The following is a 27,603-nucleotide window of genomic DNA, read 5'->3' on the forward strand; positions in this document are numbered from 1 at the left end:
AAATTATTATCATCTCTAAACTAGCGGCAAACTAATTTCATTTTACTCTCTACTCTCAGGTGTTTTCTTTATTTTATTTTATTTTTAGTTGGAAGTGCAAAAGGAACAGGTGATACCTGACAATAGACAGAGTAGTGAGATTTTGTCCAAACACCCATGTCTCAGCCGGCAGTTTCTTTCTAAGCTTAGCATACATTTCAGTGAGCAAATTCACCACCAGCTGCATTTCCCCTCACCCACAAAAAATTATCCTTCTGGGGCTCAACTTAGTTCTCCAATAAACTTTATAGCCTTAAAAATTGTGGGAAAAGCTCAAGAATGTGACCTCAGTGTCACAGGACACCTCATTGTGGACAAGCCTTTTAGGTGGTTGATCTCTTGCTCTGTTTTGGGATGTTTTGAAGCACTCCCAGTTTGCATGCTGACCCTACTTGCAGCCTCCCCACAGCCCATGCAGATGCTTTCCAACAGATGCACATGTGTGCATTTTGCTCACTATTCTTTACCAGGGAGGTTTCCTGGCCAATGGCTCTCACCAATCAGTGTTTGTCTTTCTCACTTTCACAAGATCTCACCTCTGAGAGTCGCAGCTATTTCCAGTTTCCATCCCTCTTTGAATTCCTGAGTTACCAGGGGCTATGAGACAGCTCCTTTCACAAAATCCAGACCTCTCAGAATCAGGATCTCCCAGCAGCACCTTGGTGTGCTGTGGCTCAGTTTCTGGGCTTGTGCTCTGGGCTTGTGCTCATTTGGAGTTGAATGCTTCCAGCAGCCACCAAGGTGCCCGGCTTCTCCTGAGGGCCAGAGACCTAAACCAAGAGAACTGAGCCACCATTCACTGCTCATCACCCATTAAGAACCAGCTATTGAGGTCCTTCCAAGCCAGTCTGATCTACATTTTGGAAGCCAGTTAGAAAAGTGGTTCTGGAACACCTGAGATAATATGTGTCTTCTGCTCTAGCACCCTACAGCTTCTAGATGTCAACTAAATGTCAGCTAAAATGTGCAACTGAGACAACTCAAAACTGACTCCAGGGTCTGTGTAGTGGGCTTTATCTCTGCCTGAAATACTGGTTTTGAGCAAATAGCCCACCTTACTTACATGTTTAGGAACAAAAGCACAAATTGAAACACTGAAAAAAATGCAGTGCAGTATAAATAAAAGCAGATTGTCTCTTAAAATAAACAACAATAATGATGATTATTGTTCCTACTTTGTACAACAGTCATTTATTTTAAATAATGTACATCTGTCCCACAAATGTTGTATATCTAGAAACTTTGAGTAGAGCTTGAGCCATGCCACCACTGAACTGTTGCAGTCAAGACTGTAGCATGTCTATAAATTTGTCTATGGTGAGGTTTATGGCGAAGAATTTGAATGTATGTGAGTATTTGAAAATCAGAGTTTGACTTTGTGGTGAGTTGACCTTGGCTGGAAGCCAGGTGCCCACCAAAGCTGCTTTGTCACTCTCCTCCTCAGCTGGACAGGACAGAAAAAAATATAGCATAAGATTTGTGTGTTGAGATAAGGACAGAGAGATCACTCACCAGTTACTGTCACAGGCAAAACAGACCTGACTTAGGGAAATGAGTTTAATTTACTGGCAATCAAATCAGAGTAGGAACAGGAACAGACTGCTACAGCATTAGTCCTGCACAGGGTCACAAATTCTGACAGCAAACCTGCCACAGTGCAGGCATCCCCTGGCATCACAGCATCCTTCAGCATTTACTTGCTCCAGTGTGGGTCCCTCCAAGGGCTGCAGGTGGATCTCTGCTGTTCAGTGGAACCTTCACAGGCTGCAGGGGACAGCTGCCTCACCATGGTCTTCATCACAGGCTACAGGGGAATCTCTGTTCTGGCACCTGAAGCACCTCCAGCCCTTCCTTCTCTGCTGACCTTTGTGTCTGCAGAGCTGTTTCACTCACACACTCTCACTCCTCTCTTCTCTGACTGCAGGTTTTGTTGTGCCTTGTATTCCCACCTTGAATGTGTTCTCTCAGAAGCACTGCCACTGTCATTGATGTGCTCAGCCTTGGCCAGCAGTGGCATTGGAGCAGCAGTCTTGGAGCCAGCTGGCATTGTCTCTAACAGACATAGGGCAAACCTCCAGCAGCATCTCACAGAAGCCACTCCTGTAGATCTCCTGCTACCAAAACCTTGCCATGCAAACGCAAGGCAGACTTACAAGAATATAACCATCTCAGAGGAGCCAAAGCCCTTGACAGAACTGTTGAGCAACACTGATGTGCTCGAACATCAAACTAAACAGAGGCCAGTTGTCTGGAATCCCAATCTCTGCTTGATTCTTCAAGACCCTGCTCATATCAGTATTTTGTGGAGCATACCTGTTTGTCACCTCTGCAGAAGGACGTGCTTTCCTGACCTTTACAGTGAAAAGCTAACAGGCAGTGATGCACAGTCTCCTGACACTGTTAATCTCAATAGCAATCTAGAAGGTCTGCTGTGGGAACAGGTAGACCACTCATCACCCAGTGTCACCTTGGCTTCTTTCAAAATAAGAAAAAGAAAATACCCAAGCAGTTCTTCATAGGAAAACTGACAACAAGATTTTATTTGTTACTTGTGTTGACTGTTATCAAATTGGATTGCCAGAAACTTGGAGTGCTTCTGAATATTGGTCTCTATTTCACCAGTTGTCCACAGCTGCCAGCTGTATATTCTTCATATAGACTATGCTGTATCATCAGATAAAATGGCAATATTGCCTCCAAATAATGATCCATTTAGCACTATGTTCTGGTCAGGCCCATATCAAAATATTTTGAAACTTACGGATAGATGGTGCGTTTTTTATAAGGGTGAAAGTAGCTCTACTATTAATCTTGGGGTTGTTATCAGAGCACTGGAACCAGCTTTGAAGCTATTGTCCCTGAGTATTTCCTCCTCAGCCCAGGACAGCTTATCCTATGGTCACGTATAAACAGTAGCACACTGATGGATAAACAATGTTCCTGCTGTGTCCTGTTTGGGAGCTGTAATTATTACTCAACAAATTACTGGGTACCCTGCTGAGACATTATTTAATGCTACTTCAGGTGCACAGGAACTGATTAATTGAATGCTCCTGTAAGCAGCCATTACTGCTGTTTCAATAGGATTTTATTGTTTTAACTCTCCTCCACTGGATATTTAGAGGACTTTTTCATTGCTTGACTACGCCATATCACAAGCATTTGCATCTAAGGAAGAGGGAGGAGATGTAGCCCTTCCAGGTCTGTCTGGGACTATGACTTTGCCTCCATAACAGTGTGCACCACATGAATTAATGTAAATCACGATGGTTAGTTCTTAAGCTGATATGACTGAAGGTTTTTCTCCTCATCTAACACATCCACTGGATTAGCAAAACCATTTAACATGACTCTTGGTCACAAAAGAGAACAGTAATCATGGAACTTCAGCCTCTGAATCCAAATGAATATGTCTGAGATGGAGCTCAGCCCCCATATGGCGGTCAGGATTGGGCTAATCAAGATGGGTTAATGGAAAGATGGGTTTGGGCTGCTTGTGAGTTAATCCACAGCAAAATTCTAAATTAGCTGTCTACATACAGAGAGAATTATGATCTTTTATAAACCTTTAAACTGTTCACAGATCATGTATTATTCTGCATTTTAAATCAGTCTCATGCAAATCAGCCCTATGGGAGGAAAAAGGGTTAGATACTGATTTCTAACCTGCAGTTTTGCTTAAATTATGTTTTTCCGGCACTAATTTACAGACATGAAGTATAATTCTATAATCAGAACCTCAGATGGACTAAAACTACATGATTGCTATGGCTAGGGGAATGTTGTAAATTCAGATCTGCCTCCTTTATACTGCAGTAAAGAACTATTTTGTTCTTTCATTTTGCTTTATTTGGTAGACTTCATCCTGCAGGGAAAGTAGATCTGCAGATAGCAAAGGATAGTTTGCAGTTCCATGAATATATTTCTGTTAAAACATAAGTTCTTATTTTCTAAGTGGTTTTTAGTGTCCATCTGCCTGACACTGAGACATTAGTGGTTTTCATCGAAGCGTCTGTGAGCCTTGTAACTAATGCCTTGATGATTTCTCAGCTCTAATTTCTCTCCCAGGTAACCAGCATTGTTAGCTGGATAGATATACCTTAAGCACACTGGTTAGATGGGTACCAGCACACGTGTCTGATGACTCCTCAGTTTATCTCAGCCACAAGTGAAAATCAGCTGCACATACATGGAAAAACTAACCTGATGAACAAGTCCTCTTTCTTCTTTTCCCTTGTGATCCTTAAAGATCTTAATTTATCTCAGTGGAGAAAAAATAATAATCAACACTTAAACAATGAGTTTTTGCTTGAGACCCTGGGCAGTGGTTTTTAAGCTCATGGTCGTTCAGTCATGCACAACTCATTTGAACTCAGTGCTGCATGCCTGAAACTATGCAAAGCATTTTGAAATTTGTACATAGGGCAGTGTATAAACATTAAGGATGAATGCTGTTTGCTTTCAGGTAGCTTTTCATCCCACATCTTGTACATGAAGAGGCACCAGATCTGCTGACATCTTTATGTGGGAAGAGGAAATTACAGTTTTCCTGCTGTCACCTTCCCAGACAATACCCAAAGCTGGTAGTTTCTGTGAAAATTCTTGCATGTTATTTAGTATCTTTTCCTTTGTCTATTTTTCTTTAGTCTACCTATAAAGTATTCTAACTAAGCAAGTAGTGTTGTCAGTTTCTTAATTTCTTGGGTGCCTAAAGCATAAGTGACTGCATTAATGTGGCCTCAAAGTACTGTATTTAATTTGTGTCCTCTTATTTTGCCCAAGAGAACTATGGATTTCAGCAGCTGAATCTCATTTAGCCTGCCAGTGTGCGCTAGGTCAGCATTTTTGCTCAGATTAGAATGATACTTTTGAAGTGAGTCTCCTGCCTGTCCTGATAGCTACACTTTGGTTCACATCAGGGCGCTTTAACAGCATGCAGCAGTTTGATCCCTGTGGGTGAAACCAGGTTGAAGTCCTCACCTGGGAGCACACTGCTGTGCCCCATCTGCTGATGCATGCTAGAGAACAACAGAAGCAGCCCCCAGAAACACATCCACAGTGTAGGTGCTGGGTATTCAACAGCTCCAGCTCCACTCCAGAGCTTCCCACCAGTTGCTCCTCACTATTTGCTAGTGTGGATGTTGGTGCTTGTTTCTGGAGTCCTCTGCTGCTCTGAGTCACATTGGACTGAGTGTGCTCTCTGCTCTGAACAGCATTTCCAGGTGAGCCAGGTGACTTCAAATAAGTCAGTCCCTAACTTCATGTCTACACCAAACCCATTATCATTCCATAGCAAGAGCATTGCTGCTGTGAGGTTTATTACATATATGTGCATAAAGTCAAATGAAGATTACCATTTTATCTTTCAAAACAGGTTGACAAGATAATGAATGAATGAACGTGCAGCTCTTACTGACACACTGGATGCCTAATTCAAAAGTCATCCTACTCATGTTAAAGTCATAATTACCACCAAGTGGGGAAAACATCCATTTAGCCCATGTTACATTTATTTTAAGTTACTTCTTTATCAGTTTTCCCATACTGTCAGATTTTGAGTGTCTTGTTTTCAGGTGTCATTACTTCAGAAGGTTCGGTCAGAAGAACCAAATCACAACATTTTTAATATCCCTCTTGACACAGTACTTCAAATCCCTTTGCCCATGATAGGAAATGCAGTACAACTGACTTGGTAAATGCTTGAATAAAATCCTTTCTTAAGTGCAGAATACAGAGGTTCAAAGCAAATGGTTTCAAATCCAGTGATCAAAATAGAAATGCAACATAATGGGTGTTGAAGGAGCAGGGAAAAAAACTTCCTTTCATTGTGATGAAATTCTAGGTTCTTTCAGCTTCCCTTGCAGCAATTCTGATTTTTTGATCATTCTATGTTTTAAACCACAATTGAGATTTAATACTGTACCAAATGAGATAATTTATCTTCATCTGACTGCATATTTCTACTTAATCTACTTAACAGATTTCTACTAGCTCTGTCAACCATAAACACAACTCTACCCTTATACAGATTTCTTTCAGTGCTTGTGGCTGTGTGATTACCTCTCACATCTTTGCTTCTGTAAGCTTTCTTTCATGCATAATGGCTTACAGCTCAGTTGTGACTTGTCAAAAAAAAAAAAAAAAAGAAATGTTTTGTATGTATGTGGTTATGCTGTTGGAAATATAGCATCCCTTCTTAATCAAGAAATGCATTTGGAGTATACAGCAAAACTGCTACCCTGTCATACTTTTCACTGATATTGTATTTAAGTCCCTTGCAAGATGGAGTGTCCAGTTCTCAGTTATCTTTTTGTGCTACAAATAAACAAGTGTAGAATTTGCATACTCTCAAGCTGTGTAAATAGTTGTGAAATTGATTTCTCAAGCAGGTCCTGTGTTCCCCAGCCTTGCTCCCACTCAGCATGTGGTTGACATTGTACCTCTGGAAGTGGTTCCAGCTGGTGTTAATCTTATTCCACATCTCTCATGGGCACTTCAAACTGTTTATGCTGGTATCTACACTATAAATTACGTGTTCCCAAGAACAGTCCTAAGAGCTGATGCCAACTAGTGGGAATCAGTGGGCTGCTGGGGTTTGCTGACATCCCTAGGCTGGGCAACTCTCCCAGTATGCATAAGAAGGTGGCTGGGTCCCCACTGCACTGGGCAGCAGTTTGGTAGCCCCACAGGAGCAGTGCCAGTACTGTGTCTGAGAATCCTTTTGCTGTTGGATGACATGGACAACTGCAACCCAGGACCAGGGGGTCTTCCCAATTCTTACTTAATAAACTAATACAGGCATAGCTTTATTCAAGGCGTGTGTGCTGTCTTAAAAGGAAGTTAGCAAATACAAGTTCCTAAGTCAGATTTACAGTTTAAGAATCATGTTTTTTCTGAGATGGGGAGATTTCACAGCACTTCTAAAAGAAACATTTAAAATTATTCATACTACCTGGTTGTCATGCAAGTGAAAAAGTGCTAATGGTGTAAAGGAGTTTGAAGTGAGATAAGGTTTTGCATGGCTGTTCTGTGGAGCACTCTAGTACTGAGCAAAATCAGAAACGTTAGACTTGGAGATCAGTATCAGTGCTGCGCTGTAGAAAATGGGTATGGAATTACTCCTTCTAGCTAACTTATAGTCCCAGTTTCTGTGATAATGAACTATGCTATGACCCAGAATGAAAGACAGAAAAATTTCTGTCTTTGTTCCAGAATCAAGGAATGAAAAGAAATTAACATATAATAAACGTCACTGATTTCTATAAGGGAGCTCTGTTCGCTGTCTTCTATTGCAATGCTATGATCACCTTTGATATTGAATTAATGTGTGGTAAGAGAGCTCCACGTAAAAATTTATGTCTTGGATGGGCAGTTTGCACTGAGATAATGAGAAAAAGGTTGCATTCATTCGGTCTCTTTGAGTAATGGTTTTAGTTGTCAAATCATTTTTATTTTCAGTAGAGAGAGGAAAAAAAAAGTTTTTAAACATAAATCAGGGCAAATAGTTCTCCCTTTCCACTATTTTAACACAGTGCATTTTTTAGAAATAGATTCCACTGATGAAAGAGTACATTGTGAGCCAGAAAGTTCTGACTCTTTTTTTTTTTTACTTTTTGCATGATGTATTGTAATAAAGCGCATTCCTGTTTGAAGTTAATATACATCAACTGATATTTATTTAATCTGGCAAAAGAATTGCAAGAGCAGCAATGGATCATATTCTGTTGTGTTGCATTTTTGGTCCGCTGAAATATATGGTAACAGGAGCTGGTAGTGGTTTCTGCCGAATAAAGAAAAAGAAAGCTGCTCTGATCAGCTCATCTCTTTTGGATGTTGTCATTTATGTCACCTGTTCTTCATCTTTCCATAATACACAAGATCAGCTGAGAAAGGTGGAAAATTTTTCTGCAATGAAATAAAAATGAGGAGATCATTAATGCTCTGGTGTTAAACATCCTCTCAATAGGGAGCTTCTGTCTCCGTTCAAGATAATAGACAATGAAGCTCTAAGACAGGAGCAATTTAAATTACATTTTAATCAACTCTCAGGAGGGAAGGCAGCATTATGTGAAACTGTTAATAGAAAAACAGCAATGTTTCTTATTCTATCATTTGTGGGTGTTATGCCTGAACAATCTGATGAATTAACAGATTATCTCCTAATTCAGTCAAACAGTTTTTGTGATGCTTTAAAAAAAATCCCATCCTACCTTCCTGACACTCAGAACAATAACATCAGGTAATCAGAGTTTCTTATCTAATTTCATTGCATTTAAAGTCTGAGGGGTGAAGGCAGTGTGAATGTCAGAGGCAATGTTGTTATCACTACTTCATTGTGACTTTGAATAGAAATATTTTTTCTTCCTTAGACTTTTATGCACCCTGTCAATGTTACTGGAACAACCTATAATCTGTGTAATAAATGCTAGAGACTTGGCCTAGAATCTAGTGAGTAGGCTGAGTTTTCATATAGCTTGTTCTTCTTCCAGAAAGCAAACTCAATCAGCCAAATGTACCAATTGTAACAATTATTTAGTGTGAGGTATCACTGACAGAGATGAAATGGCAAGTGTGCTGTGCTAATCCCACTTCCCAGGCTGGAAATGGAAACTGCTGATTAAGAGCAGCAAATCAATTTGCTAACAATATAGTTCTAAAAATAAGGTGTGCTGCAAATAGAAAATTAATGGGAAATGGATAATTTTGAATGGATTGATCAATGGAAATGTAAGAGAAGACAAATGATGTGTAACTTTACTTTTCCCTTGGCTAATCAACTTCATGCCCATATGTAACCAATGAAAGAAGAGGGAGAGAACACATTAATAAAAATTAACCAACAACACTGAACACTGCTCCTCCACAACACTGAGGAATTAGTGCAGGCATGAGAAAAAATGTTTTGCATGAAAAAAATGTTTATTTCTCAGAGTCTTGATTTAGCTGGAATAGATCCACTGTGTGCCTTATATTATCCCTGGATCCACCAGTCTGTAAGAAGGGGGTACTGGAAAGGGGCAAAAATGGAGGCAGGGGCATTACTGGAGGTAGAAGGAGTAAGCTCTGAGGAACTCACACTGGATTAGAGGAAATATAAAGTTTAACTGTTCATGGCCATTACTGGGTTTGACTTGCAATGGTGACCATGGTCATGGTTTCACCTCACATGCTATCCCAGTGACTGATTTGGGATTACTTAGGGTAAAATAAAGTGAAGGATGTTGCCTCTTAAGGCTGAGCAATGTTAGTGAAATTTGGAGGAAACAAAGCAAAAGTAGAAGTCTGCAGCTCAGAGATACGGTTGTGCTGCAACCCAGATTAATCTGAATACCTGCAGTTGTACTGTGATTGCAATTCCCTCCTTTAAGAGGAAAAACAGGTGGATGATTGATGACCTCTTCTGGGAGTGACACAAACCTGTCTGCATAAGGCTCCACTACTGATCTTGTGCTCTTTGAGAGCACACATCCCTGTGTTACTCTATATTGTATCTTGATTCCTGATATGAAAACCACAGCAGTGTTTCTCATTCTCCTCAAACCAAGCATGGAATGGTGGACAGAGAATCTAGTGTTTTGGTGCAAAGGCCTATATTTCAGATAGCTTTCTTTCATAGCAATGGGGGCTTTGAACATATTTTTAATAGAAAATACTGATTTACTTCAAAAGCATGTACTGATCTATATAAAACTGAAAACACTGAAAACATCCTGGTTTTTGAAAAAATAGGGAAATGTGGGGGATGTTTGTCTTTAAGGAAACCAAAACTAAATTGATTTTTGTTATGATGTTTGAAGATCCCCAAAATCTAGTTGCTTTTTTACTGTTAAAATTCAAACAAACGAATGCACAAAAAACCTCATATTTCATGCAGTGGCAATTCAAAGCCAATCCCCCATTTCTTTTAGGAATTATTTGCCAGTTTCTTTCAGGAATTATTTGCCAGCATCTGACCAGGAGTTCCTGTGAAGCTCAGGATTAAATCCAGAAAAGAGCAAGGTCCTGAAGATGCCAGTGGATGCCAGTGCTGTGTTCTGGGCAATTGACTACATTTTGGCAGACCAGAGATTTCAGCAGGCTGCACTGCAAAGCAGGCACGTCCTGGTGAGGGATTGTTGGCTTTATGCTGCCGAGTGCAATCATCAGAGCATAGCTTCATGCTAAAATCAGGAACCAGGTCCAATCCCAATGCCATCATGGCTTTGCACAGGCTTTCCACAGCCAGGTATATTCCTCAGTGGCTGGAGTATTTTGTCAGATCAAAATGCTTTGTACTTTTGTCTTCTCTATATCTGATCCTTCTGCTTGTGGCAGTAAGATTTATGAGACTGAGGGAATAGTGGTTGTCTTTTCAAATTTATTTGTATTTTCTACATGAAAAATCAGTTTGTGATTACTCCATAATTATTTTGAGGTGCTGAGATATGTTTTTTACATGAGCTGTATATTTATTTAATTAATCAATTTCCTGAACATGGATGAATATCATAAGCACAGTTGCAAGTCTGGAACAGGCTAGTGTTGATACCCAGCACAGTGAGACATCTAGCTAAGATCAAATCCAGCTTGCATCTAGTGCCATAAGCTGTCACAGGGCTTTGCTTGCTTTCTTTGGAAGAGAAGAACTGGGAAAGGGAAAGTCTGAGGTGGAGATACAGGTACGTGCATGAAATGACTGGGTGGCCTTATAGATGGCATGTGTAGCTGAACAAACCAGACAGCACTTTAACAAAACCCTGAATGATTTTGAAAACTCTCACAAGAAATGGTGCTTTGAGAGAGAATATAAGTCAAATTATGGTACTCATTATTTAGCTCCATAAGCTGAGCTACCTCAAGATTCCTGCACTAGGATGTGACCACACTAATCTAACATTTGTGAAGTGTCCATGTTGTTGCCAGTGCCTGGATGTATGGAGAACTTTTAATCTGGCATGGCATGTCATCCTAAGGAGAACACTGTGCCTGAATCTTCAGAGATGATCTTGTCTCATTGGCTTCCAGTTGTGTTTACTGGCAACCTGCAGCGTGTTGCCATGCAGCTGGTGTGCAAGCTGAGGAGAACATAAACAACACAGCTGGGAGACAACACATGCTGTTTAAAAAAAAAAAAAATAATAATTCTGGAATGCAACAACACATTTTTACGAAAATTCCATATGGAAACAAAGCACAATAGGGAATCAATCTCCCAAATTATTATTATTTTTGTGGAAAACCTTCCCTTTTCCCTGAAGCTTTCTCTTCAGCAATCTTCCACTGTAATTCCTTACCATTTACTAAAATTTTTGGCAGGCTACAGACATGGGTCTAGCCTGAAGCTGGCCTTTTTGGATGCTGCCATCCTGTAGGAAAGAGGTGCCAGGACCACCTTATCTTTGCTTTGCCCTTACTACGAGTCAGATCCAGCAGTCCAACAGCTCTAAGGCAGCAGCATCCACCAGCTCAGGGCCGTGGCCAGGACACGCAGCCATGCTCTGCATACACAGCAAGGGATGTTGGAACACAGGCTGCTGGCTTTGAGAGCAGTGGCCAAAGTATGCTGCTGTAAGCCACATCCTTCTAGGCTGTTAGGCTGGCACGACAGCCTAACCTGCTGGTTGGCTTTCCTTCCTGGATCTTCCACCTAGCAGTGGCTTTTTGCACAGCATCCAGGTCTCACAGTGCATGTTCTGTTTCCTAGGTGTCATGACAGTAGCTCCTGTGAGCTGGGGCTTGCTGCAGCAGATACAACCTGCTGATGCTGAAAGCACTGCCTGCTTCCTCCCACTAATTGCATGCAAGCTAGTCAAGCTGCTTTGTTCCCCTGCTTCCCTCAGTCTGCTAAGGACTGCAGATCAGGAGCATGCCAAGAAAATAGGTAGAGGTCATATACAGATTTCATCTTTCCAGAGAGGCCAGCATTTCAGAAAAGAGCAGGCAGTCAAAGGCACCAGTGTGCTTCAAGATCTTTGACTTCAGAGCTGGCTTTTCTCATCACTGCTTGGTCTTTCCTTCACTCTGCCAGTATCTTCCTACCTTGGACCAAGTGTGCCTTACAGTCATCTTAAGCTGTGCTTTGTGAAGGCAGGATATTATCAGTGCTCTGCATCCAGATTGAAAAAATAGCTACAGAGGGGCAGAGGGTCAGGCTGAAGTGAGTGCCACAGCTTTCCCACTGCAGTGGGCTTTGGCTCTGCTTTTGTAAAACCAGATATCAAGGATCAGACATGTGAAAAGGCAAGTGGTTGTTAAAAAGTAATTTAGTAAATAAAATAAATGGATATCACATCCCCAGCTGGAGTTATTGCAGTCCTAAGTGCTTGAAAGTCATTAGTCAGGCTCCAAGAAATTCTGAAATTGGCTTAAATAATATGAGATTAGAAAGTGGTTTTGGGGTTCATGTAGTTGCTTTTCAATATTGAAGCATTAAGAGCTCATGTAGATTACAAACATATTTTTATTAAAAAGTGAAGCAGGGATTTTCACTTAGGCTGCTTCCATGTTTGAAAAAATTAATAAAATGTGGCAGAACTCACTGAAATGCTTTCCTCAGTTTTTGATCTGGGGAGGAGAGCAGCATCAGCTTTCAATGGGTAGGTACTTGATTCCTCTAACTCCATAGGTGCCAAGGCAGCCGCTCCAGATTTACACTTGAGTGTATGAGACCAAAGACAAAGTAGACTTCAGCTGACAAAAAATGGTACAATACATTTATGATTAGTCTTTTCCTTCGTTGCCTTCTAATTACCTCACACACATCTTAATTTTCTATGTCAGGTGGCAAAGCACAGGACAAAAAATGTGGACTACTGTGTAATGAACATGCCCTTCATATACTCAGTGTCATGTGTTTTACAGTAAAGGTGGTTATTTCTAGCCAATCCATTTGTATGCTGGCATGAAGATCCCATATGAAAATAAGTATCTTCTTTTGAGATATTAATGTATCTTCAAGAAAGATAAAATCTTTTAATTGGTGTAATCTCTTAGTAGCAGCACCAGGGTACATTTTGATAAGAGCAGGCTAAGAATTTTTAAAATTCTGCATCTTTCTTATTGATACAAACCAAACTCACAGCACTTTTAATTAAATTGTCAATGTGGTGACAGTGACATTGAGAAGGTAGTTGCACAGTCATTCCTTTTTAATGATGTCTCTTCTTGGTAATTAGGGTAATTCCAGATTTATGAGGATTAAAAGAGCCATATACCTTAAATTTGTTCTTGGAGGTTCTTGTAAGAGACTGAAAGTATTGTGTCAATGTAGTAAAACCAGAGGCAAGGTAATGACAGAGAGATGATTCTCCCTTTCTGAAATCATGTCCTTTGTCTTCTGGAACATTTTTACATCTATTTCATGCATGGTTGGAAAGAGAGCACAGGCTGCCCATAGACACAGAGACTGCACTGGCATGGAGGAATGATGGAAGAGTGTTTCTGAAGCAAGAAAGGGATGCTGCTTACTGTGGGGAGAGTCTCCTACAGTAAAATATTGCCTGCCTTTGAAATGGAATAATTATTTGGGGCACTTCAATCTAAAGAAGTAGGCAGGTTGGGGAGTAATTTCTTAGAGGACAGATAGTAGCAGCCTGTTCAAAATCAGAATGGTCTGATGTTTCTGACACTGATGCTTGGAAATTGAGGCATCCATATCCAGATAAGGGGTTGGTGGATGTACCTGTCAAGTTAATTTACTTTTATTCCCCACATTTTTCTTCACACACTGCAGTCTCTTCATGTGCAGCGTTTCTGTTCAGCATGTAGACTTGTGCAGGGTAGTGGAGGAGCCAGGTGATGGCAATGCCATGTGTTCCTGCCCTCAGCCCCCTGCCAGTGTCTGCCACAGGCAAAGTTAGCTCAGTGCCACTATTCCCCACATGCTGAGCTCTGTGCTGCCCACCCACACCAGTGCAACTTCCACTGATCACCAGTACTTCTCCCTGGAACAGCAATGTGTAAATAAAGCTGGCAGAAATCAGACTTTGAAACAAGAGCTGAGGAATGAGGTCTCTGGGCAGGATGCAAGGGACTGGCCAGTGCCTTGGCTCTGCCTTGCATGGAGAGGGCACCATGCACTTCACCCAAGCCCTGATGTCTCCTGCCCATATCTTTGGTTTGAATAACAGCCTTTTCCTGAATCAGGACTGAGGTGCAAGGTATTCCTACAGAGACACCATTCCTGCTCCTCAAGTGCCTGTCTGTCCTGCACAGGAGGATAGACCACCAAGCACTCTCTGCAGCATATACTCAGTAACTATTTAACTACTACGCCTGCTTTTTCACATGTCTGATTCTTGACATCTGTTTTTGCAAAGCCAGACAAATCACACCTTAGCCATCTGAATGGTGAGGCATTCACATGCTGAAATACTCAGCTGAGGTAAAATTGCCACTGATCCCAAGGCAACTCTTCTTTGGGAGTATGAAGGTTTAATTTCTTAACATAATAAACAGCTGCAACACTGGGTGGCAGCCAGGAGAGCCAGTGCCAGAAAGCCCTGGGTTGCAGGCAATGGTGGCACAGCTGTTCCCAGCCACACTGGGGTTGAGGCTGCATCCAGAGTGTCTGGAGATGAACAGGAGCACAGGCATTTTCCTCTTTCCCTGAACTGGGGCATTGTTTTACCCACTGGGCCAGTTGGCTTATGGGTGCAGACATCCTTTAAATGAAAATCTTACTCACTCAAGAATGCCTCATGATTCTAAAGGAAAATGCATAAATGAAAATACAAACAGTGAGCAGAAAGTGGTAATTAGTGTCCAGTGCACATGTGCAGCGTCGCTGATAATGTTGCCTGGTAACAGAGGAAGGGGTAGCAGAGCCTCACAAGGAGCCAGTGAGTCCTTTTCAAGTCTGAGGTTTTGCCCAGGGGAGAGAGGGAGCCCCACTGACAGCTCTCTCCTCCATATTGACCCCCATTTACAGATGTACACGCATGCATACATTCATACTTACATTTCTTTTGGGGCTGCAAACTGCCATCCTGAATAAATAAATACATGAGCTCTCTCTTTTCATCTCAAACCAGACACTCGTGTTTTGCTCTGAGGTGCCTACAAAGGGCTTTGAATAGCAGCATGTACGGTGGGGGAAATTTTTGCATCCTGTTCCTTTGATCATGATAGCATGGTGAGAAGGAAGCAGACTGTCTTCATTTCTGTAACTAGGTAGGGTGCCCAACTTGACAAGGAAAAACAGTTCTTACCCTACCAATTTGCTTTTTATGACCTAAAGAACATTAGAACAATTTATGCATTTGTAAGTGCATTAGAAAAAGCTTAAAAAGAAAATTGGAAAATTCCTCAGGAATCAGCATTCTTTTTCAGTCCTTAACATATTCTGTTCTATGAAATTATAATCTGTTTTCTCTGGGGTTCTTTACTATGTTTTCCACAACCACAAGAGTCCTTTTGTGTTCATGCTGCAGTACATGAGAGTGTTAACCAAAATTTGCAAACCGTGAATAAGCAAAAATATTTTATTGTTGCAGCAGCTACCAAGGCCACAAAAAGACACTCCTGAATTTACACTCCCAGCAGGCTGCAGCAAAGATTTTTGATTCATCTATTCTTAAGTCCCACCTGGTGCTGAGAACTCAAGGCCCAGGATGGAGTCCACCCAGAAACAGCATGCACTGTCAAGTCAAACGTGCTCTCACAAACAAAATTTCCATCTTGTAAAGATGGAACTAATTGTATTAGGTGTTTCAATGCCAGTGCGAGTCAGGCAGACTATTAATGGTTCTCACCAGCGCTCACAGAAATCAGAATAGTCTTTATCTGCAGTTGAGAGGTATCCCAAAAGGATGTGCATTTTCTTTTCATTCAAAGCTACCTTGTGAATTCAAATAAATTCCTTCCTGCCAGAGGTGTGGCAGAAATTGCTGGTGGCCAGCACCAGCTTCTGGGAGACATCTACATCTTTATTAACTGAATTTTGCAATTCATTTGAGAAATTGTTTGTTGCTCTCAGTAATGTGTAAATGTTTTATTAAAATGGTGATGTCATTGACTGGAAATGAAATAAAAGTATTTTTAATTTCTAAAAAGCCTGTAAGTAATTACCAGTTCATGCCTAGGAAACCATTCAACTGGAATAGAGCCTCAGACCTTTTTTAGCATCTACCTCTAGCTATTTTTTAGAGTGTAGAAAATTAGAATTAAGAAAACCTATTAAACAATTGAATTCTAGCTTTTACAATAACTGTAATCTAATAAAAGATTAATGCATCACAGCAGATCTGTGTATGTTGCCAGTGGAAGGTTTTTGACTGAGTCGTTAGAGGTGCCACTTTCATCACAGGCTAATGACTAGATAAATAAAACAACCTCACAATAAAAGAATTTCAGAGGGCTTTTTTATGGTAATAAAAATGCATTGCCTACAATCAAAGTGAAAATACGAGTACACAAGGGAGATCCATTGTTTGAATGGAATCATAAAACTTGTTAGGGGAATTAAAAAGTTACAACAAACAATGTGATTCCTGTCACCACAATCTTAGTATAGAATGAACAACAGAGTTACCAGCTTTGTTTTGAAAAATTATAGCAACACTGATTGAGGACAATAAGGAATAAAAAAAGTCTTTTGAAGGCACTTTTCATTTATAGACTGCGTTATTCAGAGAACAAGTGCTGAATTCACCAAAAAACATTTAATGTTTAAAATCATGACTCGAACAACTTCACAGGGGTGATGTGCAGCAACAGATCTAAGTACTTGCAGATAGATGGATTTTATGTTCACTTGGAATTTTCACAGCAGCAACAAACTGGCTGTTCCTGAGTGAGAGACTTAGTGAAATATTTGAGTACATTGAGTAGCCATGAGCACATTGAGTAGCCATGAGATTGGAGGGAAGGTTAGACACCCTGAAAGGTGTTTTTCTGCAACTCTGAAGCTATGAAATTGAACAGCAGCCAATCCCTTTAAAAGACCACTCAGTAATGAGCTGTAAAAAGTGGGATAGTTCAGTGAGATGCTGCTTTATAAACAGTAGGAGAGAGATTCTGGCTAGCAGACAAACTCCTTCCAGCATCTTGATGAAGCAAGCATCGTTTTCCTGCTGGGTTGCTGCCCATTAGCATCAATCAAGACCACCATGCTTTGGGTCTTCCAAAAGAGTATTTTACACTAATGACATTAACAAATATAAATTCAGATAGCACCTTTTAGCCTTACTCTGTGTGGTTTAACATCACAAAACACAACAGTAATCACAATAACAACGTATCTGAAGTAAAGATAGGACACAGAAATACAGTGACACCTCCACAGCCTTGTGTCGGGTTGATCATCTGAGCTTAGTGGGAGCTTCAAGCTGTGGCATTTGGGCTGCTGTTTAATAATGCAAAACTTTACAGCTTCATGACTCCTACACTGAAGAAGAGAACATAGCCAGCAAAGGCTGTTTATTTTCCTTTTCTCGATTTGTTGTTATCGAACTGTATTGGGTTTTTTCCAAAGATCTGCTACTGCTACACAAAGCTGTAAGGAAATTATTCACTGGAGGTTGTTGGGAATGGTGTCCTCTCATTCTCAGTGTAGAGCCACCTGGTTTGGTGGGGTTCTTCCTTGACCACCTGCTCACTTTGAATATTTTCTGATGACAGTCTAGCAGGATAAATGCTAACCATCAAAACTTTAGTTTAATGCCATAATATGAATCTAATTGAGCCCCAGCAGCCATGGGGAGTGACAGAGAAAAACAGGTAAGCACAGCAGGATGGACTTGGGTACCATCTGGCTTCAGGAGCTCTTCATTACCTGGGTTTTTCTCATTTTCTCCAAATTACTTCTGCTAAGGAGGGGCTACCCCCTGGAAATGAGCTCTTTTTTGTTAGGTACTAGAATACATATTCACATACTTATTTTTACGTGTTCACATTTGGTGATCTGTGTCTAGGAACTCACAGTTTGAATGGATATGGGAGAAAACTCATGGAAAAGTTCATTTCTCTCTCACATAAAATCTAATACATTTATAATTTCAGCCATTTTTTTAGACCTGTGGTCTTTGGACCAAATTTTTTCATCACTGTATGTCAACGCATTAGTTCCTCAAAGCTGAATTTGGTTCAGAAAAGGAGTTAGCAAATAAAAAAATAGGTTGGTTTTTTTTGTAAGTTATTCCATTCTGGACATTGAGAAGTGATTAACCTTCATAATGTCAAATTTAGAAGCACATAGGCCCTGTTTGCCTTCATTTTACCCATGGTTGAGCCAGCTATATTTTGATTATCCAGGGATCATTCAGATAATCCTTTCAAAGTCTGTCCAGTTTCATCAGTCTTTGTGAGCCTATTGCACCCACCTAGTCCTTTTAGAAAACACCAAAATCTTTAGGATGTTTTTGTCTCTCAGGAGATAAAAATTCTCACAAACAGAAGGGCTTATCTACTGGTGGCAAAGATGTGGTTTCATGTTAGTGCAATATTTGAAACAGTGTATTGGCTAATCCTGTTCTTCCTAGATGCTGTTATATGCAGTACCCCTGAAATATAAACCTGATGGTGACCTTCTGTGCAACTGTGAATTTCTTACCTTACCCCTGCACTCTCAAGTGCCTGTAACTTTATGGGATATTAGAGGAAAAAATGGCTCATAAAGATCTTGGGTATCCAAATCTTTGTGTTCACTTGTGTGTCAAAGCTGTTGAAACTGGAAGGATTCTCGCATGCCATATGTATCCATGTTGGATATACCTCCACCATCTATGGCACAATAATAAGAACAAGATGCGGGCCTAGAAACTGACAAAAATGCAAACCTCAAAGCTGCCAAATTAAGTAAATTTGTCAGGGAAGCAGTGAAAGCATCTGCAGGCTGCATCTCATGAATTTCATAAGAAAGAGAATTCCACCAAATTCAGGCCAGGCATATTCCAGATGGCACAGATGGTTTTGCAAGTGACAGATTGGAAACAGAACCCAAATTATGAGCAAGTACATAAACAGAAATCAAAATTTCTCCAATAGGTAGGAATCAAAGCCTGAAGGGTCTTCAGAGACAATAATAACATGTTAATTTTAAGCCTTAAGAAGTAGCCAAGTTGAATGCCTGAATAAGGATGGAAGATGACAAGTTGTTAGAAGAGCACACAGCTTTTCAGTAGCTGCCAAGTTTGGAGCAGATTTTTAACAAAACTGAGAGGCAGAAAATGACCCCCCAAATGCAGCTATAGCCCAACCTGTAAACTACATAAAAGCAAGTCAAGATTTCATTAACTGACTCATTGCAAAACCAGTCTGAATACTGGATGGAAAAAATTATATTGTTATGTGTTTTTAATCAAAATCCAACTCAGACTGGCTTTTATGACAGCCAATTTATAGATGGGTGAAATTGTGCAAATTATAAAAACAGTAAGTACCTGCGAACATGTGAAGAAAATGTGTGAAAACAATAGGAGCAATGAAAGAAGGATCAGAAGAAAGAATATTTCAATACCAATAAGGGAAGGAAGGAAATCACAGCAAAGTTAATCCTCAAAGCGGCATGTGGGGAAAAGTGAGCTGAATCTTAGCTCTGACTTAAACAAAGGCTGATTATTTTATTCTCCAGTAATACAGGCCACCTTAAAATTCAAGATAGCAAAATATTGTAATTATTTGAATAATAATTACATTGTAGGGGCAGAATAAGAATTTATGAGTGTGAAAATACCAATTATAGATTTGTGTGTACATATGTACATATCTGCACACACAGACATGTAAAATGCATGGATAAAATTTTACAGCTGCAAGTGTCTCTTACTCCCTTTAATCCAATGGTAAGAAGGATTCCAAAGAGCCATCCCCTTCTTGGCAATGTTTCCTTTATTGCTGATTAATCCCTAGGTGTTAAATGTGAGCTGTGGGCCTTATTCATGTGTGAGAGTTGCTTCTGTGTCCCAGGGAAGGATTTCTACAGAATCAGAGTGATTGGGAAGATGCTGTGGAGATGGCATGCTCTCTTTTACTATCTCCTAGGTTTTTCGTGACATTGTGAACAGCAAGTATTTTCTTGGTTAAAGGACAAAATAATAAAAGCAGTGGTGATTTGGTGTTTCAGGCATGGTTAGCTCTGCTGTGTGGTCCTTTTGAAGAAAGGTTGTGGACATTCTTTCCCTGCTCTTTTTAAGGAGCTGAATGTGTTCCACCTCTGATAGCACATGAAGAAGGCTGGAGAGTCTCGGTAGCTCTGCTCTGTCCCACCATGCACACGTACATTCCCCTTCAGTTTTCAGGGTGCCAGAGGACCATTCAGTCTGGTAGGTTTTGTTTATGCTTTTATCTGGCCAAGTGCACTAGATTCACACCCCCAGGATCCAGGTCAAGCTCTGGATTTATTCTAATGTGCATCAAGGAACTGACTTAAGCAGCGCTTTGTCCATAGTACTTTGGTGTAAAACTGTATCACGGTCCTTCTGTCACCCACTGTCAGAAAACAAAAACAAAACCAAACAAACAAACAAAAAAGAGAGAGAGAGAGACAGTACATGTAACCTATGAACAACCCATAAAATGTCTGAGAAAACTAGGTGGAAAAAAAGCCCTGTGTTTATGTTGAGTGGTTTTTCCTGGTGGCCAGGGAGGTCACCTCTTTTTTACATCTTTTAATCTGGTCTATCTGCGATATCATCTTTTTACTGCCCTCCTGGTTTCTTTATTTTCCTGTCAGTCTCTGCCCTACTCCTTGCCCCACTGTCTTTCTGAATTTCTTTGATATTCAGATTTACTCAAATATGCTCTCAGATCAAGCAGCGGAAAAAAAGCAGTAATTTAAGTCACATTATAAATCCCACATAGGCACTAGAGGTTTCTCTCCATATCTGCTTCCCTCCCCCCACAAACATCACCAGAATGTTTTCAGGGTCTGATACTGCCTGCTGCCTTTATCGTTCCTGAACAAGAGAGAAAAATCCCGTGTGGGTGGAGAGCAGAGACCCTAAAGCCTCTTGTCTCCTGTGATGTGCAGCAGGTGCCGATGGCGCGGGAAGGAAGGGAGGGAGCGCTGCGCGTGCTGCACTCCTGGGTAACGCAGCAAGCCTGGAGCTTAATGAATCAGCAGCCCTCATCTGAAGAGGGGCTTGCACAACTCCTTAATTGGATTTCTCTCAAGAACTGCAAGTCCTAGACCATTGCCTGGAAGGGGAAAGTGGTAACAGATGTGGACAGACAAGGTATGGTGTGGCTTAAAGGAAAGGAAAGCTGCTGGCTTGGAGACAGTTTCAGCACCAGCCTCATGTGGCTGCTGTGATATGATGGAGCCCATGTCAGTGACAGCATCTCAGGCACAGCAGGAGACCCTATTAAAAATAGGAGAAAACAGCCAGTCTTCCTACAACTGCACAACATCCTGTGTGATGATTTATCTGACCCCAGAGGGATGCCAGCATCCCTGGGGGACATCTACATTCCCACTTTGCTCCCCAGTTCCTCACCCTCACTGAAGTTGTGCCGTCCATCTTTAGGATCACCCCACTGACTCCACTGTCTCTATGGAGTGTCTGATGTGGATGCTGGGGGAACTGGCAGGTGGTCCCTTGGGAGCTCCTAGTCAGGAGGTAGGAGCCTCCATTAGGGCTATCCCAGGGAGCAAACAACTAATTATAAATGGCTGTAGGCTGTGATCACTACATCTTTGAGAAGAGGATTAAAGAAAAAATGCATTGGTGTGTTCTCAGTTAGGAAAAAATGTCTAAAGTCTCCATGTCTGTCCCACCATATGTGGAGGTGGAGGTGTTCCTTCAATGGAGGCCTGTGACAATATGTGATGGGCTCTCACTAAGCAAGAAGAAGCAGATACCAAGAAATTTTCCTGATGACTGGGAATTCCCCTGCAGTTCCTTGGATCTCCATATTTTTACCTGCTAGTGTTGCTGTTGACTTCAAAGGAAGCAAAGAGACAAATTGGGTTTCTGTGTGTATAAGAGGGTGTATTCACTGCTGACAGCTTTGTCAGAATCCAAACGGAGTCTTCAAACTAGTAGATTATCTGATCTGTCTTTTTCTTACTCCCTTTATTATGACAGCTAATTTTTCTAAGTAATTTTGTTCTTTCCCTTTCACAGTTCCACATCAGATGCTTGATCCAGCCTAGTACTTTCTCTCTGACCTCACAGTCTGTTGCCATGGAAATTCAGCTTGGTAACTTCAGTGATGGATTAGGCAGAAGACAAAAGATAGACTGGATAGAAAACAATTAATAAAAATCCATAAAATAAAACTTCTTTACATCAACATGGCATTAATAAGCAGGCATTCTTTATTTGGTGCTAGATGTGCGAGGGGATATTTCCACCAAAATGTTGCCCATGCTGAGTACAGAAATGTCTCTTGTTTATCTACTATAGTTTACATACATATTCATTGATTTCCCAGAAGAAACATACATATGGTAATAATTTCCTCGAAGTCATCAGTGTATTTCCTCCCTCCTCAGTGCGGGTGTTCTCTCATCCCAGGGGTCTCTCTGGTGGGCTTTGGTGGTCACCGACCCTGAAGTTGTAGTTCACTGCCTGATGAGACCTTATTACTGCCCAAATACAGAGCTGAGGTGGCACGACTAGCTTAGTTCATGACTTTGGGACCCTTGATCAACAAAATGTATTCTCCCGTCCCTCTCCTTGGTTAACATTTAACATGAAACTTCACTGTGTGGTTTCAGAGGCTTAATGGTTTTGCAAAATAATTATCGTCTTTTCCCTACCAGCAAATAGTTCTTCATCTGGCAACAAAATGAACTGTCATTTGCTAGAAGGGCAAGACCAGTTGTGGCTGTGCTGCTCCCAAGTCTGAGGAAGCTGCTGAAAGCCAAGTCCTGACTCTGGATTTGCTACATGATGCCTGAGATTGAGCTCTTGACCAGCTCATATGTGACTGCACCAGGAAAGTGGTATACCTGGCAGCCTAGTACTGGAGGAGAGGGTTCAGTCTGTGCCTTTGCCCACTCTAGGTGGGTCACATCTCTGTAGCTTGCAGACAGATGTCAGAATTTCATCAGCCCCTGCTGGGACCCAGGACTACTAGGGCTCCAGTGGTCTACATGGCTGTAAATTCTTGATTAACCAAGCTGAAGCACACAAGGCTCTCTGAAATACTTGCTTTTCAGTGGAAGGTCATGTGGAAATCCTCAATAAGAAGATATCTATTAGCAAGGCAAGGCCAAGCATCCATTTAATGTTTTGTCTTATTGCACCTAACTTTTGCTGTAGAAATTTGTGAAGGGTATGCTTGGCCCCATGAGTTTACATGATGGTTTCAGTGGGTTTCCAAGAGGGTGAGTGAGCAGCACTCACCTGCACATCAACAAAAGGATGTATGGATAGGGCCAGATGTGCAGCACTTTGCTGATCAGCTTCTTAGAATCCCACAGCTTCCAGGACGCTGCTTGACATTTTGGTACAATCTGATGCCTTGCAGCGTGTGCCCAGAGCACTGTGTTGATGTCACTGTGCTGGATGTGGGCCAAGCATCCAAAGAGCAGTGAGTTGGTTAACATGATAATCACGTTGCATCCTAGTCTCTTCATATGAGAGAGCTTTCCATTCCTGTTCATGACTCTGACACATTTTCCTCTAAGGGCAAATGTGACTTAAGCAAAGTGCAGAAGGGAAAGAGACCAGTCAGCATACATCAGGGAAAGAGGTATCTGTGATGTAAAACAGTAATATTTGGGATTATAAACATCAGGAACAACTCCCACTACTTCTGGGTAAAGTCTGTTTGATCTAATAAATCTTTGAGAACTGGGAGCTCCCCAGTAAGTGACAGGAGTGCTGGAAAAATAATAACTCAGTGAGGGTCAAGAAGCCTGAGGGTGGCAGGGACTTCTGTGCCCAATCCAGCAAAAAGAAGGGGGAGCTGACATATCTCAGAAGAGGTGGTGCCTCTTCTCTGAGGGATGAGAGTAGCAACAGCTGGAGACTATGCATCTGGCTGCAGGCAATGTTTAACAGCTGGTTTAACATCCAGCCCTACCAAAGGGCAGAGCTGTCCTCACATTGTGGGAGTTATTTGGGTTCCCAGCATGATTTTATGCTCATGCCAAGGATTAGAGCAGTGCAGGGTCTCTGCCATTCTCTAGGGACAGAGTAGGGCATAGGAGCTTGTACAAAATGAGAGCCAAGCTAAAGGTTTTGGCTAAAGCCACTTTAGACTGGTGGAAATCCTTCCTCTGATGGCAGTGGCCCCAAGATCAGGCCTTGAATCTTTGCATCGTGCCTTGAACAAACACGAATCTTTCTTAATATGGGTTTATTTCATCCTAATAATTTGCCAGTATTCCCAGCCCTGAACTGTACTCTGGAGTCTCCAGCTGCACCTGCTTCTTCTGGGTTTGTGCAGGCTGAATTGGTGGAATTGCTATGAGCTCCCTGGGACAAGGCTTTTCAGTTGCTATGTGCTGGTAGGGGCTTAGGCTCATGGAAACTTGCTTCTGGCTGCTTTTTCCAATTTCTTGGGCACAGCTTGGCCTCATAAACAAGCAGAACATGGGCAGGCAGAACATAGGGAAGGAAGAGGACCATGATGCCCCCATCCAATTTCTTATTTATGGCAAGGATGACATGAACCAGCAATCCTGTGCTATTGGATTTGGTATTTTAATGGAGAATGTAGAAACATTGTTCATGCAATGCATTGCTCATGCCATACATTTTCCACCATCAGTCTGAAACAGAATATGGATTGATATGATCAGCATTTGACCAGCAAAGCTCTAATGTCACCAGATGAACCAGAAGAACTTTCAGCTCAGTGGCAGAATCTTTTCCTAATTTATCTATACAATACTTCAAAATATTTGCAATGGATTTATTTCCAGTTGGGTCTAAATCCTCCAGCAAACACCAAATTTATTACCTCTGTTGCATGCAAAATTCCTTTTTTATGCCTCATATCAGCTTCTTTTTGAACCAGATGGTGCTTAGAGTTTATGGCATACTACATTATAGTCACTTACCATCATACATATTGTGTTCTTCCATGTCTCTAAATGTTAAAGGACACCTTTTTGCCCTGTTCGAAAGGAGGGGGAGAGCTGAAAACACATGTATTAGCAAAATTGCTGTCATTTATTTCATCACATCAAGGCTGAAATAACCAACCCATTATAAGGGAGGTAATACATCATACATTATCTGCTGCTTGCTATGGCATGCCACTGGCTCAGCACATATAGACTTATGGATTTGGTATGTGGAAAACCGTAATGAATGGGCAGTTGTGATGAGCAAAATGAATGCTAATATTTACTGCTCTACACAATTGCTATATATCAAAAGCTTCCCCCTCCATTCCTATCTGCCCCCTCTGTACATACAGGCAAATGTTCTAGCTATTTAATTTCCATCCCAGCTATGACTCAGTAGCAAGCTTGTCAGCAGGGGCTCCAACCCTTTAGAGGACAGAAATGGAGCAGAAGCCTCAGGGAAGTTGTTTTGCCATGCCACTGTGAGCTCCCCTTTGGTTGTGCCTGTATGTGAAAAGAAGCTCCTGAAAGATGCTGCCTGAAAACTTCTCTCTCCACAAAATTGTTTAAATCAAAATATTTTGGAGCAACTGGAGGATGTCTGGCTATGCAAAGCAACAGTGAAATTTGGCATCAAATGTTTTGAACTACTGTAACAACGTAATATCTTAGAGTGGTGTGTATATATATATATATATTTTTATCTAGACTATGTTATAGATAGATAGATAGATAGATAGATAGATAGATAGATAGATAGATGATAGATAGATAGGCAGACAAATAGATCTGTTATTATATTCTTACAAAGCCACTTGGTTGCAACACGCCATAATAAGACCCTTTATTTAAGCTCCTGCTCTATTGATGGCAGGGCCATAATGAGGCATAAACAGGCTGGATTAGCTGTGTCCTGCCCCACTTTGAGTGGGAAGACGACAGGACACCATGGGGGCACAACAGACTCTGTCCTTGCACTCCCAGGAGCTGCAGACAGCCCTTCTGCAGCTTCATAAGAAGGTTCCTTTGGCAACTTCTGGAAAGGCAGGGATGTGCAGGGCAGCATGACTAATGTCAAGACTTGGGTAACCTTCCATGTGTTCCCTGATGTTCTTTGCATGCAGCCTTGAGGTTCCTTTTGAAGTAAATCAGAAACATCCACATGTCCAAGCCTGGCTCCTCACAGTCGCCTGTCTATCAGTGCAACAGGGCATGTTTGAGGCTTGGTGCTTATAGTTTCTGGACTCATTAACTACATGTTCAGGAAGTGGATCCATAAAATTCATTAACCCTGAATGATGCATCAGTGCTCCTTATGGTGCAGACATCAGCCCTGTGCTCTTACTTTTGCAGTATGGACAGCAAAAGCACACTCCAGGATTAGTTCTGGCCAGAACACAGCTACTCCACATGCACATCCCAGGCAGCGGAGCCTGTGCTAAATCACCTGCCCTTTGGAAAGGCAGGGAGAAGCACTGGCTCACCTGACCACCAATGTAACTTGTTTCATATACAGTACAACAAAATCATTGATACTATTGCAATGTACCATTATTTTCAGGGTCTGAAATGTTTTTCTATTCAAATTTTTACTGTTTTCTTCAATGCTGAATTGCAGATGGTTTGTAACTGCTACTATCCTATTATTTTTGAATAGGAATGCTGTATTCTCACTGAAACAGGCTGAGTGGCAAACCTCCTATTAATTTGTCTCTCCACCTTTCAGCATTCCCATGTCCCCCACTTTAGCTAAATGGGAGTTGTGTGATGCACCTTAGGGAGCAAATCTCCATAAACATGCAAACGCAGTAACCTTTTTCTAAAGAAGAACAGCTGCACTATTACACTTGTTTTCTCAAAACAGCCAGAAGATAATGGGTCCAGGTGGTCCTCAGCACTGTTTCTGTAACCCCTGTGATTTCAGTGCATTGCAGGTGCCTCATGGATGGGCAGATCTTCGTGTCTTGTTTTGCCCTGATCATTGTCAGAGCACCAGGGTGAGATTGAACTGATGGGAAGCCTGGTGGCACAGGTGGACTGCACAGGCTTTTTGTCTTAGAAGCATGAAGCAAAAATGGCAGAGCAGGTACCTGCATCCTCGAGAAATAGCTGGCTTTTGCCCACAGCACTTGCCCTTCATCATCATAAAAAATGTATTTCAGCATCTCAGTGACCCTTCCTTCTGGCGATCAAGATATGGGCATTTGTGTCTCAGTATTTCTGTATTTGTCAGGAGAGCTTGAGAAGGAGCAAAACAAGTCATTCATGGCTCACTAGAGCAGTGAGTGGTTGCAGCTTTTGACAGCGTGACAACTGAGTAATAACGTTTTCACATGGTGGCCCCGCGTGATGTCCACAGCATCTTCATGCTGTACTAGAGATTCCCTGTCCCAGGGAATGACATGTGAAACAGGGCACTTGCTTGGTGTTTCATAACCACTGCCTTTGGCTAAGGATGTGCATGCAGTTATGCTGGTCAGAAGGTTTTCAAGTGCAAAGAATTTTTTAGCTAAAAAGAGACTAGAGGGAAACAAGCTTTTTTTTTTTTTTTTTTTTTTTTGTTATCTCACATGCAACAAAACAAGTTGGTTTGTAAACACCCAACTCAAATTCCTCCTTGA

General features: G+C 41.4%; 1 protein-coding gene across 6 annotated transcripts in view; it reads left to right on the forward strand.

Moving 5' to 3' along the window:
• The window catches only part of TMEM108 (transmembrane protein 108), a 162,709-nt gene that overhangs the window by 104,431 nt on the left and 30,675 nt on the right, over positions 1-27,603 (forward strand). The window lies entirely within an intron of this gene.

Source organism: Lonchura striata, chromosome 2 (assembly GCF_050655825.1).
Source record: "Lonchura striata isolate lonStrDom1 chromosome 2, ASM5065582v1, whole genome shotgun sequence".
NCBI classification, from domain to species: Eukaryota; Metazoa; Chordata; class Aves; order Passeriformes; family Estrildidae; genus Lonchura; species Lonchura striata.